Source organism: Herpailurus yagouaroundi, unplaced genomic scaffold, assembly GCF_014898765.1.
Source record: "Herpailurus yagouaroundi ecotype Mexico unplaced genomic scaffold, PumYag 188, whole genome shotgun sequence".
Classification (NCBI taxonomy): domain Eukaryota; kingdom Metazoa; phylum Chordata; class Mammalia; order Carnivora; family Felidae; genus Herpailurus; species Herpailurus yagouaroundi.
Genome location: NW_024412419.1, coordinates 19,807,559 through 19,823,477, shown reverse-complemented (window position 1 = coordinate 19,823,477; position 15,919 = coordinate 19,807,559). Strand labels below are relative to the sequence as shown.

The window sequence follows — 15,919 nt, the reverse complement described above, 5'->3', positions numbered from 1 at the left end:
TACCCCATGACAACTATGCTCAGAGTCATCCCATGGTCAAAAAATGATCGCGGTGCCTCCAGAAATCACATCCACATCCCAAGGAGAACAAAGGAGGAAGGGGTGAGAGCTTCTTCTGAGGCTCCCCGATGAGTCCATCTCTTTTAAAGAGCTTTCTAGAAGGCCTTCCCTAAGACTTCCATTTACAACTGCTGGGAAATGTTTAATTTTACAGTGGGGCTTAATGAGGTGTCCATAACATAGCAGTAATATTACTAAGAATGAAAGAGGCAACCAGGCCTCTCGACACCATCATTTTTCTGTCTCTCCTGAACAAGATCCTAGTTTGCCAACATCTCTCGCGATATAAAGTCAAACAAGAGATGTACATGTATTTTCACCACAGCAGGATAATTAATTCTTACTGTCATCAGAACATAGTACTTCAATTAATGTATATTAAGGTTGCCCAAATTTTCCTAAAACTTCTAACTGTGTAAAATGCACTTGGTTGTGTTTTTTTGCTAGAACTATTCCAAAATGGGATTTTGGAACTAAATGTATTTGTGCCATTGATTTTCAATGACTCTTAATTGAACATCTTCATTGTGACACTGTGGTCAAGTTAAAAACACAAAAAGACCTTGAGAGACTTGTGGTATCAAGTAGCTGAGGAGATAGAGCATACAAATAAATGAACAAAAAGGTATGATAGCATATAAATCTTTCCAAAGAAAAGAGGCAACAAGTGCTACAAAAAGGTAGAGTTGGGAGAAAAGTTTAAGAGTGAAATGCGAGGTTAAAGGAGAGAATGAAACAAACCCCCTGACAAGGTTTGTAAGAAACTAGCAGAGAAGAGAAGCTAGAGAAGAAAAAAGGACTAACAGAACAATATCCTTTCCCCCAACCCTGCACCCCCTCCATAGCCCAGCTTCTACAGATCTCGCTCCTCTACAAAACCTACGTCTGCAGAATCTAGCTTCACACCCTCTACCATCTTACCTTCCATGTATTCTCTAACTCACTGCAATCTGGTTTTAGCCCCACCACTCTACTCAAGCTGTTCCCTGCCTCCACTGAATTAGCAAATCACCACTCAGCCCTTATTTACTCTTTGGTAATCTGACATTGTTGACCACTCCCTTACTTCTCTGGTTTCCAGGACGTTATTCTTGCTATATCTCTTATTCTTCCAACCCTTCCTTGCCCATGCTGGCTCCTCTTTTTCCACATAGCTCTCAAATGGAAGTAGTCATTCTGTCTCAAAATCTATATTCCTCCTGAGCAAACTCACCTATGAGCATGAGACCCAACACCACTATCACCTATATAGGACTTCCAAAATTGACCCAAGCCCAAACATTTGAGTTCTGAATCCATATATCCACTAGTCTAACAGAAAACACCTCTCCACCTGTTTGTCTCACAGGCATCTCAATCTCAACCCTACCCAGCCCCCCCCACCCCCCGCGCCCCCAAAACTGCTTTTACTCTTGAATTTGCTAGTGTGGTTTCAGGAAACATTATCTCTCCACTTAACCTAATTAAGAAACGTATAAATAATTCAGATGCCTTCTTCTCTCTCATTCTCACACCCAAGTGGTCTTATTAATTCTATATTTTTTTTTTAATTTTTTTTCAACGTTTTTTATTTATTTTTGGGACAGAGAGAGACAGAGCATGAACGGGGGAGGGGCAGAGAGAGAGGGAGACACAGAATCGGAAACAGGCTCCAGGCTCCGAGCCATCAGCCCAGAGCCTGACGCGGGGCTCGAACCCACGGACCGCGAGATCGTGACCTGGCTGAAATTGGACGCTTAACCGACTGCGCCACCCAGGCGCCCCATATATTTTTTTAACATCTCTTGTATTTGTTTCCTCAGCTCTATCCCTACTGCTACTATCTTAGTTCAGGATCTCACTGGATCACTGGATCACCAGAAAAGGCCAGTTCTCTCTGCTACCATCATGTAGTGTTCTAATCCATCCTCCACTGGCACCAAGTAGGTTGTTCCATTTCAACAACCACATTTTTCATCCCCCAGATCTCTAATTGACTCTTCCTAATAAATGCCCACCCTTATTTTATAATCACTTGTTGTTAAGAATATAATAAATTCCTTATCTCTCTAAAATTATTGGCTAAGCTCATTTTATAAATCTGTAACTTTTTTTTATAAATCTGTAACTTTTTACTCGACTCTGAGCTCTCTGTTGATTCTCTTGCATGGTGTTGGCTTTCCTGAAACATTTGGCAATTCTTAGCCTTATATTTGGGATTCTGCTACATTCTGTTGGCTTCTGTTGGTACTTCATTCAGGAAGCAATACTCATATTGTTTTCAAGAAGAGTGGAGGAAGAACAGACAAGGTGCCTCAGTGCCTGGTCTTCCACATACGAGTACAGCCAGCTACCGATGGTGCTTCACCATCTCATAGACCCAGGCTCCTACATGCAGTTCTCCCTTGGAAAGTGACCTTTTGCTTGACCAAAATTAGTATCAGAACATACACAGGTTGGAGCTGCTTATGTTACAGTAAGGCTAATGAATCACCTTATTGATAACTCTGGGGGATGCTTCCTGCTCTCAGGTTCCCCCACCTCTGGATATGAGTGTTACCCAACGGAACTCCTATTTTCAGAAATTCTTCACAGTTTCTAATTTACAATGATTTCCTCCTCTTATTTCTTTTTTTTCTTAATTTTGTATTTTTATTTTTGAGAAAGACAGCATGAGTGGGGAGAGGGGCAGAGGAAGAGAGAGAGAGAATATTCAAGAGGTTCCACACGGGGCTCAATCCTATGACCCTGAGATCATGACCTGAGCCAAAAATCAAGCACCAGATGCTCAACTGACTGAGCCACCCAGGCGTCCCTCCCCTTTTTATTTCTATGGATGACTACATATATATTTTTCTATTATGTCTATAGATTTGGTGAAGGAAAGCAAAAAGGTAGTGAGTGTTCAATCTACCTTGTTGAAATTGGCAAAAATAAGTTTTCTAAAATGCAGATCACATCATGAATCTGTCCCTTTCCTATCGTAAAACCGTTTATGGGCTCCCAACTTCCGACAGACAGACTCTAAATGCCTAACTATCACAACGTCCTCAATACAGCTGGTGACTCCAAACATCTTCCTACTCCTCATGCAATACCCTTCATCGTCCAGCAATACCTAACAACTTAGAGTTGGCCATATACAACATGCCTTTGCAGAATTTCATACCTTTGTATTTATCATTCTTTTGCTCTTTAATGCGTCCTCCTCCAGCTCTGTTTAGTCTTCTAGGCATCCTTCAAAATCCAGATTCAAAAGAGTGGGAAGAAATGCATATCAAGGTATTAAGAGTGGTTGTTTTCCTGAGTTTCGATATCTATATTTCCTAATTGCTTCTTTATGTTAAGAATCTCCTATTTTACTGAGGGGCAAAAAGAAGGTTTTTTCCATTCTAAAACTCTAGTCAGGGGTCCCCTGCTCTGCAAACCGTTACTTGACTGGCCAAAAAAGATTCACTTCCTCTCTGTGCCACCACGTTGCCATATTACACCTCCCCTTGTTTTAATCACACTGTGTTAAGAGTTTTTCTTCACCTACTAGACTATAAACTACTTGAGGACAGAGTTCTATGTCTTCTTGATCTTCCCAGAACTTAAAAGAACCTGAAATTCTGCACATGCCTAATAAATGTTTGCTAAATAAATGAATAAACAACAAAACTGGAAGAATCAGGAATGGGCAGTTTCACAATCATACAAACTGGTCTCAGAAAGTCATTTAACTTTTCCCCCTAGAAAAAAGGGGAAACATATACAGACATTTAGAAATAGTGAGAAAAATACAATAATTAATTTATCGGGGTTTTTTTTGTTTTTTTTTTTTTAATTTTTTTTTTCAACGTTTATTTATTTTTGGGACAGAGAGAGACAGAGCATGAACGGGGGAGGGGCAGAGAGAGAGGGAGACACAGAATCGGAAACAGGCTCCAGGCTCTGAGCCATCAGCCCAGAGCCCATCGCGGGGCTCGAACTCACCGACCGCGAGATCGTGACCTGGCTGAAGTCGGACGCTTAACCGACTGCGCCACCCAGGCGCCCCTAATTTATCGTTTTAAATCAGAAAAGATTTTAAGAGATCAGCACATGCAAGCCTTCAAAAGTTACAGATTAAAAGAACTACATCCCAGAGAGGGAAACTGATCTGCTCAAGCTCAGAACCTCTAACAGAATAGGGATTCGAACCCGGATCTTCCAATTCCCATTACAAAGATCATTCAACTTTATTGACTTGTCCTATTACTGTTCATGTCATGTGAGGTGTGGGACGGATAATACCACCTTAACAGCTAAACACTGCTTGAAAATGATAGTTCTCCCAAACTGCACCATCACCTAAATTTGGCCATGGTTTGCCTTAGAATAAAACTTCTCTTGGAGGTGGCTACTAGTGCTCAAACTGGGGAAGGAAAGGTGAAAAGCATTTGTTCAGGCCATAGATTTGATTTTACCAGGTGACCAAGTACCAAACACAGATAGAAGATTTGTCCTTCTTGTGGATCTATTCGGTAATTTTATCAGACATCCTGAAAAGCAAGCAAACAAACAAACAAACAAACATAAAAGGTCATCTCTTAACACTGGAAGTAAGGTAGGGGCACCTGAGTGGCTCAGTTGGTTGAGTAACCGACTCTTGATTTTGGCTCAGGTCATGATCACAAACAAGACTGTGGGATTGAGCCCCACATCAGGCTCCGTGCTGAGTGTGGAGCCTGCTTAAGATTCTCTCTCTCCCTCTGCCCCTCTCCCCCATTTGTGCACACTTTCTCTCTCAAATGAAAAAATAAATAAAAATGAAAAAAAGAAAGTAAGGTAAATTTCCCAAACCTGCATAGTTGTAGGTCTACAAGGAAAGAAAGGGGTTTTTGTTGGTTTGCTTGTGATAATGGGTTGTTCCCTTCCCCCATCCTACAAACAAAAAGTTAGCATAGTTTTCAATTGAGCAGTCCATCATTGCTATTCGATAACACTCAAGAAGCCATAAGATCATTTTTTATTATGAGGCTTTAATACTGCTGAAGTGAGGCTACAAAGAAATCTGATATTATAAGAAATCCCCATAAGACTCTGGCTCCACAGCAATCAACCTCTTTTAAGAGATATCTTCTATCTAAAATATTCATAAGTACATTTTCTTTACCTTATGTTTCAACCTCAAGATGTTTCTCAGTTCCTCCTCTCCCGACCAGCACTGATGAGATTTGCAAAGGTACTACACATCCAAGTCTGAATACGTGTGAACTCTGGACTTTGCCAGTTAAATTTTTTTTAATATTTTATTTATTTTTGAGAGAGAGAGAGAGAGAGAGAGAGAGAGAGAGAGAATGAGTAGGGGAGGGGCAGAGAGAGAGGGAGACACAGAATCTAAACCAGGCTCCAGGCTCTGAGCTGTCAGCTCAGAGCCCGACGTGGGGCTCGACTTCGTGAACCATGAGGTCATGAACTGAGCTTGAGCTGAAGTCAGACACTCAACTGACTGAGCCACCCAGACTCCCCAGGACTTTGCCATTTTAAAGGAAGTAAAAGAAAAATGCAAAATAACCTAGCTTGAGACAGTGACTGCAATGCCACTACATGTTAGTACGTCTAATCGGCATATGGATGATAAATTAGTGGGAAATAACTATGTGACAACAAAGGCTAGAGTAAGAAAATTGGGCCTCAGGAGGAACAAACAATCAATAAGCCCCCTGAGAGAACAAAAGCTAAAATCTGAAACATAGGCCCAGGGCCATACTATTACAAAAGTGAAGTATAAGAAACAGATGTGTCTTTATTTCCCAAAATAAATTAGCTAGAAATTCCACAGTGTTAATCATAATAAAAATTTACTCACTAAAATGTCGTAACATAAATAAATGACAAAGTGAATGTAATTATTAACACAATGATCCATCTCTAACTTTTAATGGTAAACAAACATAGGTTTTTTTGCTTAAATCAAAACTGTATTGAACATCTTCTGTCCAACACTTCTTCAGATATTCCACTGACCAGTAAAAGACTTTCAAAATTGTGGCACCAGAAAAATAAGCTATTGTTAATTCTTAAAGTGGAAATCTTTGGCAGCAACTCTGATGTACTTTGCAATTTTTAGTGAGAAATTAATAAAATGCTATTTGTGATAAGTAGTAGAACATCTCTTAATTCATGGGGGGGTTATGTTAAGAACTTAAATAATCTGAGAAATTTAAAACTGATTTTTTAAAATCTACAATATGCTAAAACAAAAAAATGTGTATATTTTACCACTAGCTGAATTATCTAAGAGCTTAAGTTATGTCATTATGCTAATTATGGCTGATCTTTTCATAAAATTAGCAGTTTTCACAGCATAACCATAAAAAAAAAATTAGGTGGATAAATCAGGACAATACTAAAGAATACATAAATGTTGCACTGATCTCTCAAATATCCTTCTAGAGAAAAAAATGGCAGAAAGAAGTGGGTAAGGATACTTCCAGGCAGAGTAGCTGTCCATAAACCTTGATCCTACACAATGCTAACTAACCACACTCAATACCCACCAAGGAACAGCCCTGCAGCGGCTGGCCCCCTGCTCAGCCTCAGGCCTCCTTGTTAAATATTTTTTTCAATGACTTGCTCCAATAATTCAAAAAAATTTTGCTCATCAGATCTGTTGACAACATAAAGCTGAGTAGCCTAGACAATGCGATAAATGAAAATTAAAAATGGTAAATGATCTAAAGGATAGAACACTAGGTTAAAAACAAACTAGATCTAAATTAAGGGTGATACATAAATGTATGCTGTGTAGTATTCTTTATTGGCTACATATTTTTATAAACTCTTTTGCATCTATTAAATGTTTATTTCAAAAAAAATTTTAAAGTTAATAGTAAATAGGGGCAACTGGGTGGCTCAGTCAGTAAAGTGTCCAATTCTTGATCTCTGCTCAGGTCTTGATCTCAGGGTCGTGAGTTCAGGCCCCACACTTCACTCAGAGCTGGGCAAAAAGCCCACTTAAAAAAAATTTTAAAAAGTAACAGTAAATAAAGCACTAGAATAAAGCATATTAAAGTCCTTTCAATAGACATTTCATGTAATTCTCGTAACAATCCTAGTAATGAGGCATCGTTGTCCTCATTTAAAAAAAAAAAAAGGGGGCGCCTGGGTGGCGCAGTCGGTTAAGCGTCCGACTTCAGCCAGGTCACGATCTCGCGGTCCGTGAGTTCGAGCCCCACGTCAGGCTCTGGGCTGATGGCTCAGAGCCTGGAGCCTGTTTCCGATTCTGTGTCTCCCTCTCTCTGCCCCTCCCCCGTTCATGCTCTGTCTCTCTCTGTCCCAAAAATAAATAAACGTTGAAAAAAAAAAAAAAGCTAAGTCAATAATCCAAGGACACTTTACTACTACATGGGAAAACCCAAATCTTTTTGCCCCTAATGTCCATAGCCTAATTCGCTACATCATTCTCTTAAGTTAAAATGAAGACAGGAAGATCTGGCTTAATAGCCAATTATGAAAATAAATAGGTAAATACATAAATAAATTCATCTACAGGCTTACGTGACCAAAGTAGTTAATGGGAACAAAATTAAGCATATATGGTCATTTAAAAAAAGAAAAAAAAAAAACTAATTGGAAACTTGGACTATCTTGAGCACATTGATAAAATAGACCCATTCTGATCTCAGCTGATTAGAATCACATTTAAACCATGAGATGAGGTTTTTGAATACCATGATTTCAAGGACTTAAAGTTAGAGACTATCTAGAAGGATTTCCAAGTTTGAAAACAATGGCATACAAGAACAATTAAGCTATGGAAATCAGCCTGAAAAAGAGAAGCATATGGGAAGACAGACTAGCTATCATCATATAGAGACATCAAAGCAGTCATCAAATATCTGAACCCTCGACCTATCAAAATGGACAGAGATGTGTTCTATATGACTTCAGAGAATGTAACTAGGACAAATAAGTAGACAATGGAAAGAAGCCAACCCCACAATCATTATTACTAAAGATAATCAAACAGAAGAGAGATGGACTAAAAAAACCAAAGGTTCCAGGGGGTTAAAAGATACAAACTTCCAACTATAAAATAAATAAATCAGAGGGTGTAATATGCAGCAGCATGGTAACTACAGTTAATATTACTGTAGTGCATATCTGAAAGCTGTCAAGAGAGTAAATCCTAAAAGTTCTCATCACTAGAAGAAAAAAAAAGTTTGTAATTCTGTATGGTGACAAATGGTAACTGGACTTCTTTGATCATTTCACAGGGTATACAAACATCAAATCATTACACTGTACACTTGAAATTAATATATCAATAATATGTCAATTATACCCCAAATTTTAAAAAAGGTCCCTTACAAATCTCAGATTCTTTTCTCCTAATCCTTACCCTTAAAATGAGGGCTTTTTTCTCTAAAACCAATTGTAGCCTTTATTTTAACTATATGTTAGTCATTTAATATTTTATATGCATATTCCTATAAAAGAAATGTCACAAATTATGGTCCAATCGGCAGGCTAATCCACAAAAGCTTATTTTGCAAAACTGGACTACAACATTAACTATAGTGGAGTTACATTTTATTTGCTTGTATCTTTCCCAAATTCAACTTAATCTTCACACCCATACTAGTTTCCCAAATATGGAAAATGAGACTACATTGAAGAATCAACCTAAGTTGGACGCATGTGAGCAGGAGGTCATGAGAACAAGACAGCCTTAAAGAAAAAAATGTCCTTTGTTTCCCCTAAAGTGTCATCTCTAGTAATTTTTTACTAAATCAATTTGCCTTTTACAAATTCCACATTTCTGCACAGTCTTCTCCATGACCCTCTTCCCTAATTTTGGTAACCTTAAATTCCCCTACACTGTAGAACCCTACTCTAGCCGTACTCTGGCTGCCCCATCTTACCATAATACCCCGATCTCCAATATTACATTTCTCCCTTCTAATCACAACTACACTAGGAGTGCAGAGGCAATCTGACTAGAACAGATTATAAACTCTTAACCTAACCAGAGTTATCTTAGAAGCAGGTATTTGTCTATCTAAATGAATGCTTAATAGACAGAATTTCAGGCAACATAACAAAGTGAAAGTAAAAAATCATCATGTTGATTAAGATATTTTTGTGCAAAGTCCATTAAAAGCTTTGTCTGAAATCAGCTCCCATAAGTGGATTCTGTTTCATAACCTTTCTCCTTCCTCTAATCCTAGGTTTTTAAGAATTATATCTCTGATTTATAGGCAGAGGGAGTCTGATAACAAATAGGACTGGGAAAAATGGCTTCCACTGGTACCTGTGTAAATTAATACACCTCAATTAGAGAAAAACCTTGAATAGATAAATAAAATATTAAGAAGTTAGGAAAATTCTAAGAATGAGGAAAATGAGTCTATATACTGGTCTGAGGCTTAACATGACATCTGCTTTCCCATTAAATGTCAACACGTGTGGTAGAAAGACAAAAACAATCTATCAGCTTTAAAATACAGGTATAAATGATGATGGGGGAGCTGATTAGGTGTAATAAAAACATGATTGTTACAGGAGAATGATATTGAGGGGAAGGTAGAAGGATACAGTCAATGAAGAGATCTTTTGAAATGAATGGATAACCCAAATATAAATAATCCACCTATAGATAATCATGACCGTACATATAACTAAAGGTAAAATATATTATTCTTAATTAACACATGTAAAATGTTTAGAACAGTGCCTAGTATATAATAAATACTCAAAAAGAGTTCACTTCTACAATTATTAGTTTATAATACCCATTGTTTGCAGTTTAAAGGAATTCTAAGAACTCGATCCTATCCTCTCCTAAGGGTAAGGAGTAATACATATTTTAAGATAAACACAAACCAAATGTATTACACTTGCAGACTTCTGAAAGTAAGAATCTTCCTCAGATCACAACAATGTGTTATGCTACAAATTACCAGAAGACATGACATTGCTAATGATTAAAGTTGTACTTTACCCTTTTCATCCTTGACAATCTTGAGTCCTCTTCCCCTCTGTTTTAACTTCTGACTGAAACTGTCCCTCAATGAACATTTTGGTTACTGCATCCTTTTGTTCAGTTGTCCTTCCTCCTCCCAATTCTACCCCACCCCCAAATCAGGACCCAACCTCTAGCTCTCAGAGTTGGGCACGTCTGGTGTATTCTCTTTGTACCTTCCAAATGCCTCTAATGGGTGCCCTTATCACATATCATTATAATAACTGCTGCTATATCTACTGCCACTGTAGTCTGACAGTTCCTTGAGAACAAGGTCCATATTTTCTTCATCTTTATGAGGCTGGCACACAAAGCCCGATTCTAAAGGCTTCTAAATGTTTGTTAAATGAATGACCCTATCCTTCAGAAATAAACTACATCACAAGAAATAGTTTGATAAATTACAGTATAGCTAGATAAAGTATTACATAGTTACTGAATCATTATAAAAATTAAGTCATTATGAAAACTCAATAATAGTTAGGCTGCATATCACAGTGACTCAGAGCATGAGATGTGGAGCCAGTGCCAGCTTTCATTCATTCATTCAACAGACATTTAATGACAGGCCACTGAGCCAGGCACTGTTCTATCCTGGCCTCACAGAGTTTACGTGCCAATGGGAAGAGGCAAACAATAAACACAATAAAACAAGTAAATTATGCCGTGATATTTATAAGGTGATATGTATTAGAGGGTAAAAAAAGAGCAGGGAAAGGGATTGTGAGTGAAAAGGAAGGGACACTAAATAGGAAGCTATGTGTAGACCTCCTTTACTCAAGGTGAGATCTGAGCTAACACTTGAAGGAGTTCAGCAGGATATCTTAAACTGCCAGACTGTTTTCCAAACCGACTGTACCATTTTATATTTCCACCAGCAGTGTTTGAAGATTCTGATTTCTCCACATTCAAATAAACACTTGTTATTATCTTTTTTTTTTTCCTAGCGTCATAGTGGATACGAAATGGTATCTCTTTGTGCTCTGGTTTACATTTCTCTGATGGCTGGTTTCCCCACCCCCCCACTCTTAATAGTGTCTTTTCAAGGTCAGAAGTTCTTAATTTTGATGACACTCAATTTATCAATTTTTTCTTTTACAGATCATGCCTTTTGTACTGAATGTAAGTAATCTTTTCCTAACCAATGGTCACAGAGGTTTTATACTATTCTTTTGTCTACAAGTGTCAAAGTTTTAAGTTTTATATTTACTTATATTTATACTCCATTTGGAGTATTTAGTTAACTCCATTTGGAGTTACTTTTTCTTTTACTATGGAACAAAATATGGATTGAAGTCCAGTTTTTTCGCATGTAGATATCCAATTGGTCCAGCACCATTTGTTGAAGACTGCCCTTTTGCCACTGAAATGCTTTGGTAACTCTGCCAAAAATCAGTTTAACATGTGTGTATGGATCTATTCCTGCACTTTCACAGAGAGTATAGTATAGTATAAAACGTGCAAATTCAAATCCCTACAATCACCTAAGTTAACAAAAATGTGTAAATGGGGTGAATTTAAGCCAATAGGAAGAAGTGGGGGCTATATCTTACTGAACAGAATATATGCTATCCTTAAAGCACTCAAATTCAACAGATATTAAAACACCGTGTAAGGATGTCTGGGTAACTCAGTCGGTTAAACGTCTGACTTTGGCTCAGGTCATGATCTCACAGTTCATGAGTTCGAACCCCACATCGGGCTCTGTGCTGACAGCTCAGAGCCTGGAACTTGCTTCAGCTTCTGTGTGTGTGTGTGTGTGTGAGTGTGTGCCTGTCTGTCTCTCTCTCAAAAATAAACATAAAAAACAAAACAAACAAAACACAACAATGTGTAGACCAAAACAATGGTGGGTATATGTGGTTGAGGGGTGTGCATAGGAAAAAACTCTGGTATATTAATATACTAGAGACATATTACAAATGAAAAAAAGCTAGACAGAGAGGAGAGTACATTGGGGGAAAGGTTAAAGGCAGTTTTATAGCAATAGGTAAAACAGAGGGAGTAACAGAAAGGGAGAAAGATGACACTAACAGATGGGAGAAGAAACTAAAAGGTCAGACACCAGACTGAGAATTAAAAGGGGTTAGGTCAAGTTTGTTTTTTTTTTTTAAGGTAAGCTCTACTAATATAACTATTAATAACAATGTCAGAAGGGTGGCTGTAGTTTGCCTCAGTTAACAACAATGACATAATTATTTGCATTTACAGCTTAGTTAACTTTTGTCTTCGTTCCTCCTCAATTAAAAAAGGGAAAAACCGGGGCACCTAGGTGGTTCAGTCGGTTAAGCAACCAACTCTTGATCTGGGCTCAGGTCACTACCTCACGGTTCCGTAGTTCAAACCCCACGTGAGGCTCCATGCTGGCTGCACAGAGCCTGCTTGGGATTCCCTTTCTCCCTCTCTGCCTCTCCCTGTTCCTTCTCTCTCTCTCTCTCAAAAATAAATAAACTTTTTTTTTTAAAAAGGGGGAAAACCTATTCATATTCATAAAGAGAAAAAATGTATTTTGTAGGGCAGGGTCCGTGTCACTTGTGCCTTTACAGCCTGAGGAGCAAGGTGCAGCCCGTTTACCACTGGGCAGCCTGCACGGAGGAGGTCAGACTCCGGCGGCTCCGAGCTGCCTGCCTGCCTGCCGCTGGCTGAGCTGCTATGGCTGTCCCTCCGTGACAGACTAAGAATACCTTCCTTTCACTGAAGGTTCCTGATTGTTTCTTTTTGTTTGTTTGTTTTCAACTCCTGATCCAAAAAATTAAAGAACAGTTCTTTGCTTTGGAAAAAACACCCAAAATTCTGAATAAAATTATAAATTCATATTGTAATTTTCAGAAATCCACCAAAATATTAACAGCTTTTGTCTAGGCACAGGACTGTATATAGTTACTCGCTCTAAGTTTTTCCTCCCTTCTACTTCTTAATATTTTTCTCTACTTCCCACAATATTCTATTTTCCTTTCCGAAAATGGGGGACAAAAACAAGCAAGCAAGACAGCAAGATAGCTTTCAACCAAGTAATATATCATCAATTACCTTTAATCTCTTAAAATACCAAAGGAGAAATACATTTAACACGGGTGCCAAAGTAAATGTCCCCCAAATGATTCCTAAATGCACATTTAATAATTTGGGAACTTCAGAAGAAATATGTTTTTAATACTATTTTTTTTTTTTTAAATTAGAGATAAGTTCTTTCTTAATGCTAAACTAGATTTAACAGCTATAACTTACTCTGATGCCCGGAGTTCGAGCAAGGGTCAAGCTGTGATAAGCACCTTTATTTCTGGCTCACACATTTGCTTCTTAATCCAATAAACGTGCACCATCTTTGTCTCTGAGCTATCAGTACATATCAGAATATAACTACCAGTGCTATAGATTCACTCGTTACACTACACTTCACCATATTTACTTTATATAAATGATCACAAATGTCTTTCAATGTCAAAATCTTAAACTATAAAAATTTGACTTTCTATTTATGTTTACATTTTATTGCCCTAGTATATATCCTGTACCAATTTTATTAATGGGTTAGTACTTATTTTAAGTCACAATTGCTAGAGACTAGAATCTTACTTTACTTGCTCCATAAAGAAGTGTAATCAAATAAAATACACATAATAAAGACTATTACCAGCACTTATAGGATTGTGTCATTGCTAAGAAGTTCAAAGTTGCTATTTTTCAACTAAATTTGTTGAATGAATTATGGGTTACACCGGAATAAGTTAGTCAGAAATCTGGAGCCACACAGTTCCAGGAGCCTGTTCAGTTGATAGTATAAATGTTTCCTGACACATGCCAAGGGCTTCTAAAGTTGGACAGACAAACTGCTGAACCTAATAACTGCTCACCATCTACAACCTGCTGAATTCATTACTTTAGATAATGCTAAAACTTGGTGGAGGAAATGTAGAGGAAGTAAAACTCTCACACTCTGGCAGTAACGTCTAAATTGGTGTACTTCATTAAGTAACGTCAAATTATTCTTCAAAACTGAAGAGGCATATACTCCTCAACTAGTGAGTCCAATCCTACACACACACACACACACACACACACACACACACACACGCATGCACCCTCTACAGAAATTCACACATGTTCACGATAAACATGTTCAGGACTGTAGCATTGTCTAATAATAAAAAACTGGAAACTACCTAACAACGACCCAAAGACAAATGGGTAAATAAATTATGGTGGAGCCACACAGTAGAAAATGTTGAGGAAAAATAAGCACATTGCAAGAGCATATTACAGTATATTACATATCTAAATTTTTAAAACATGCAAAATAGTTATATTATTTGAGGAAACAAAAATATTCAGGATACTGTTTACCTCGAGGGAATGGGTAGGAAGGTAAAGTGAGAGAATGGTACACAGAGGGTTCAATTCCACATTGTTTTACTTCTTTTTAAAAAAATCTGAAATACAGCAAAATGTTAAAGTCCAATTAAGTTAGGTGGATGGTACGTGGAATGATTCTTCTACTATTCTTTATTCTCTTCTGCATGTTTCATATGCAAATAGTTCCTATCAATCCAACACATAAAGAGATCTGAACTGGGTGGATTCTATTTAACAAATAGTCAATATCTGACAGAGTTAAGTAAGGCCGGCAACAAAGCACCTATGACAGAAGACTGTTTGCATAAGACCTATTTCCATTGGGAATGCTAGAGCCACATGCATGCATTGGCACACATCATCTAATTAAACCCCCAACAACACTGTGAAAATGGAGGTATTATCCCCATTTCACAGATAAATGAGGTCAAAGAAATTCGGTACCTTGGCTAAGGTCACGTAGCCAATAAGTCACAGAGAAGAGCCCAGATAATTTGTAGGTGTAAATTAACTTTCACAGCAACTCTAAGGAGTTTCAAAGGAAGGGAACATGAAGTTTAGTAACTTGTTAAAAAGGGGTTTCACTTAATCATAAGTTCAACATGAGTCCCAAATATATGTCTACCAAAAAAACAGCTTAATTTTGAGTTCTATAATAAGAAAAAACAAAATAAACAAAAACCATCAGCCAGCCATACTTTGTACTAATATGTGCAATACACCAAGTACTGACTTTAATTTTAGGAGCCAAGTTTTAAGAGGACATTGATAAAATGCAGAGTTGTTACCAGGGGCAATATTCCAGCTGAATAAAAGAATAAATGTTAAATGTTCTAACCATTAGCTTTTTAAAACTGAGCTGAATTACATACTGTTTTATGTAAGTGATGAATCACGGTAATCTACTCCTGAAGCCATGAGCACACCGTATACACTATGTTAGCTAACTTGACAATAAATTATATATTTAAAAAAAAAAGAAATGGTGAAAGACCAGAACTACGTAATCACAAAGACTAAGTGATACTCTAATTTTCCATTCTGTATTTTTTTTATCACTCTAATGCTTAGTATTAAGATAAAGTGTATGCTGTGCTCTGGAAAATTAATTAATTAAAGTAAAATTTTAAGTAAAAATTAAAAAACTGAGCTGAATTGCTTTAGGAATATGAGTATTTCTCTGAATACACTGGTGGATATAATGCTTTCATTTAATTATAAACCCCTGTGGGTTATTATATGTCTTACTTCTGGCTGCTATAACAAAACATCAGAGACTGGGGGTACTTAGACAACAAACATTTATTTCTCAAAGTTCTGAAGGCTAGGAAGTCCAAGATCAAGGTGCCAGTAGATTTGGTGCCTCATGAGGGCCCTTTCCTGGTGTATACATATCTGCCTTCACGCTGTATCACCACATGCTATGGGGCAGTGGGGGGTCGGGCAAACTCCCTGGTATCTTCTTACAAGGACATCAATCCCATTGTGAGGACTGTGCCCTCACATCTCATTTAAACCTAATTACCACCAAAAGGC

The 15,919-nt window shown here is 37.7% G+C and overlaps 1 protein-coding gene across 7 annotated transcripts in view; it reads right to left on the bottom strand.

The window, feature by feature from the left end:
* The window catches only part of NCOA1 (nuclear receptor coactivator 1), a 241,529-nt gene that overhangs the window by 203,387 nt on the left and 22,223 nt on the right, over positions 1-15,919 (bottom strand). For 3 of the 7 annotated variants that reach the window (XM_040496197.1, XM_040496204.1, XM_040496202.1), the window contains exon 1: positions 14,375-14,651. The exons of 2 other annotated variants lie outside the window; for them this stretch is intronic. The gene's annotated coding sequence lies outside the window, so the exon portion shown is untranslated. Of the gene's footprint in view, positions 1-14,374; positions 14,653-15,919 lie in introns of those variants that run through there. 2 more of the 7 variants (XM_040496201.1, XM_040496200.1) reach the window with 1 other exon arrangement.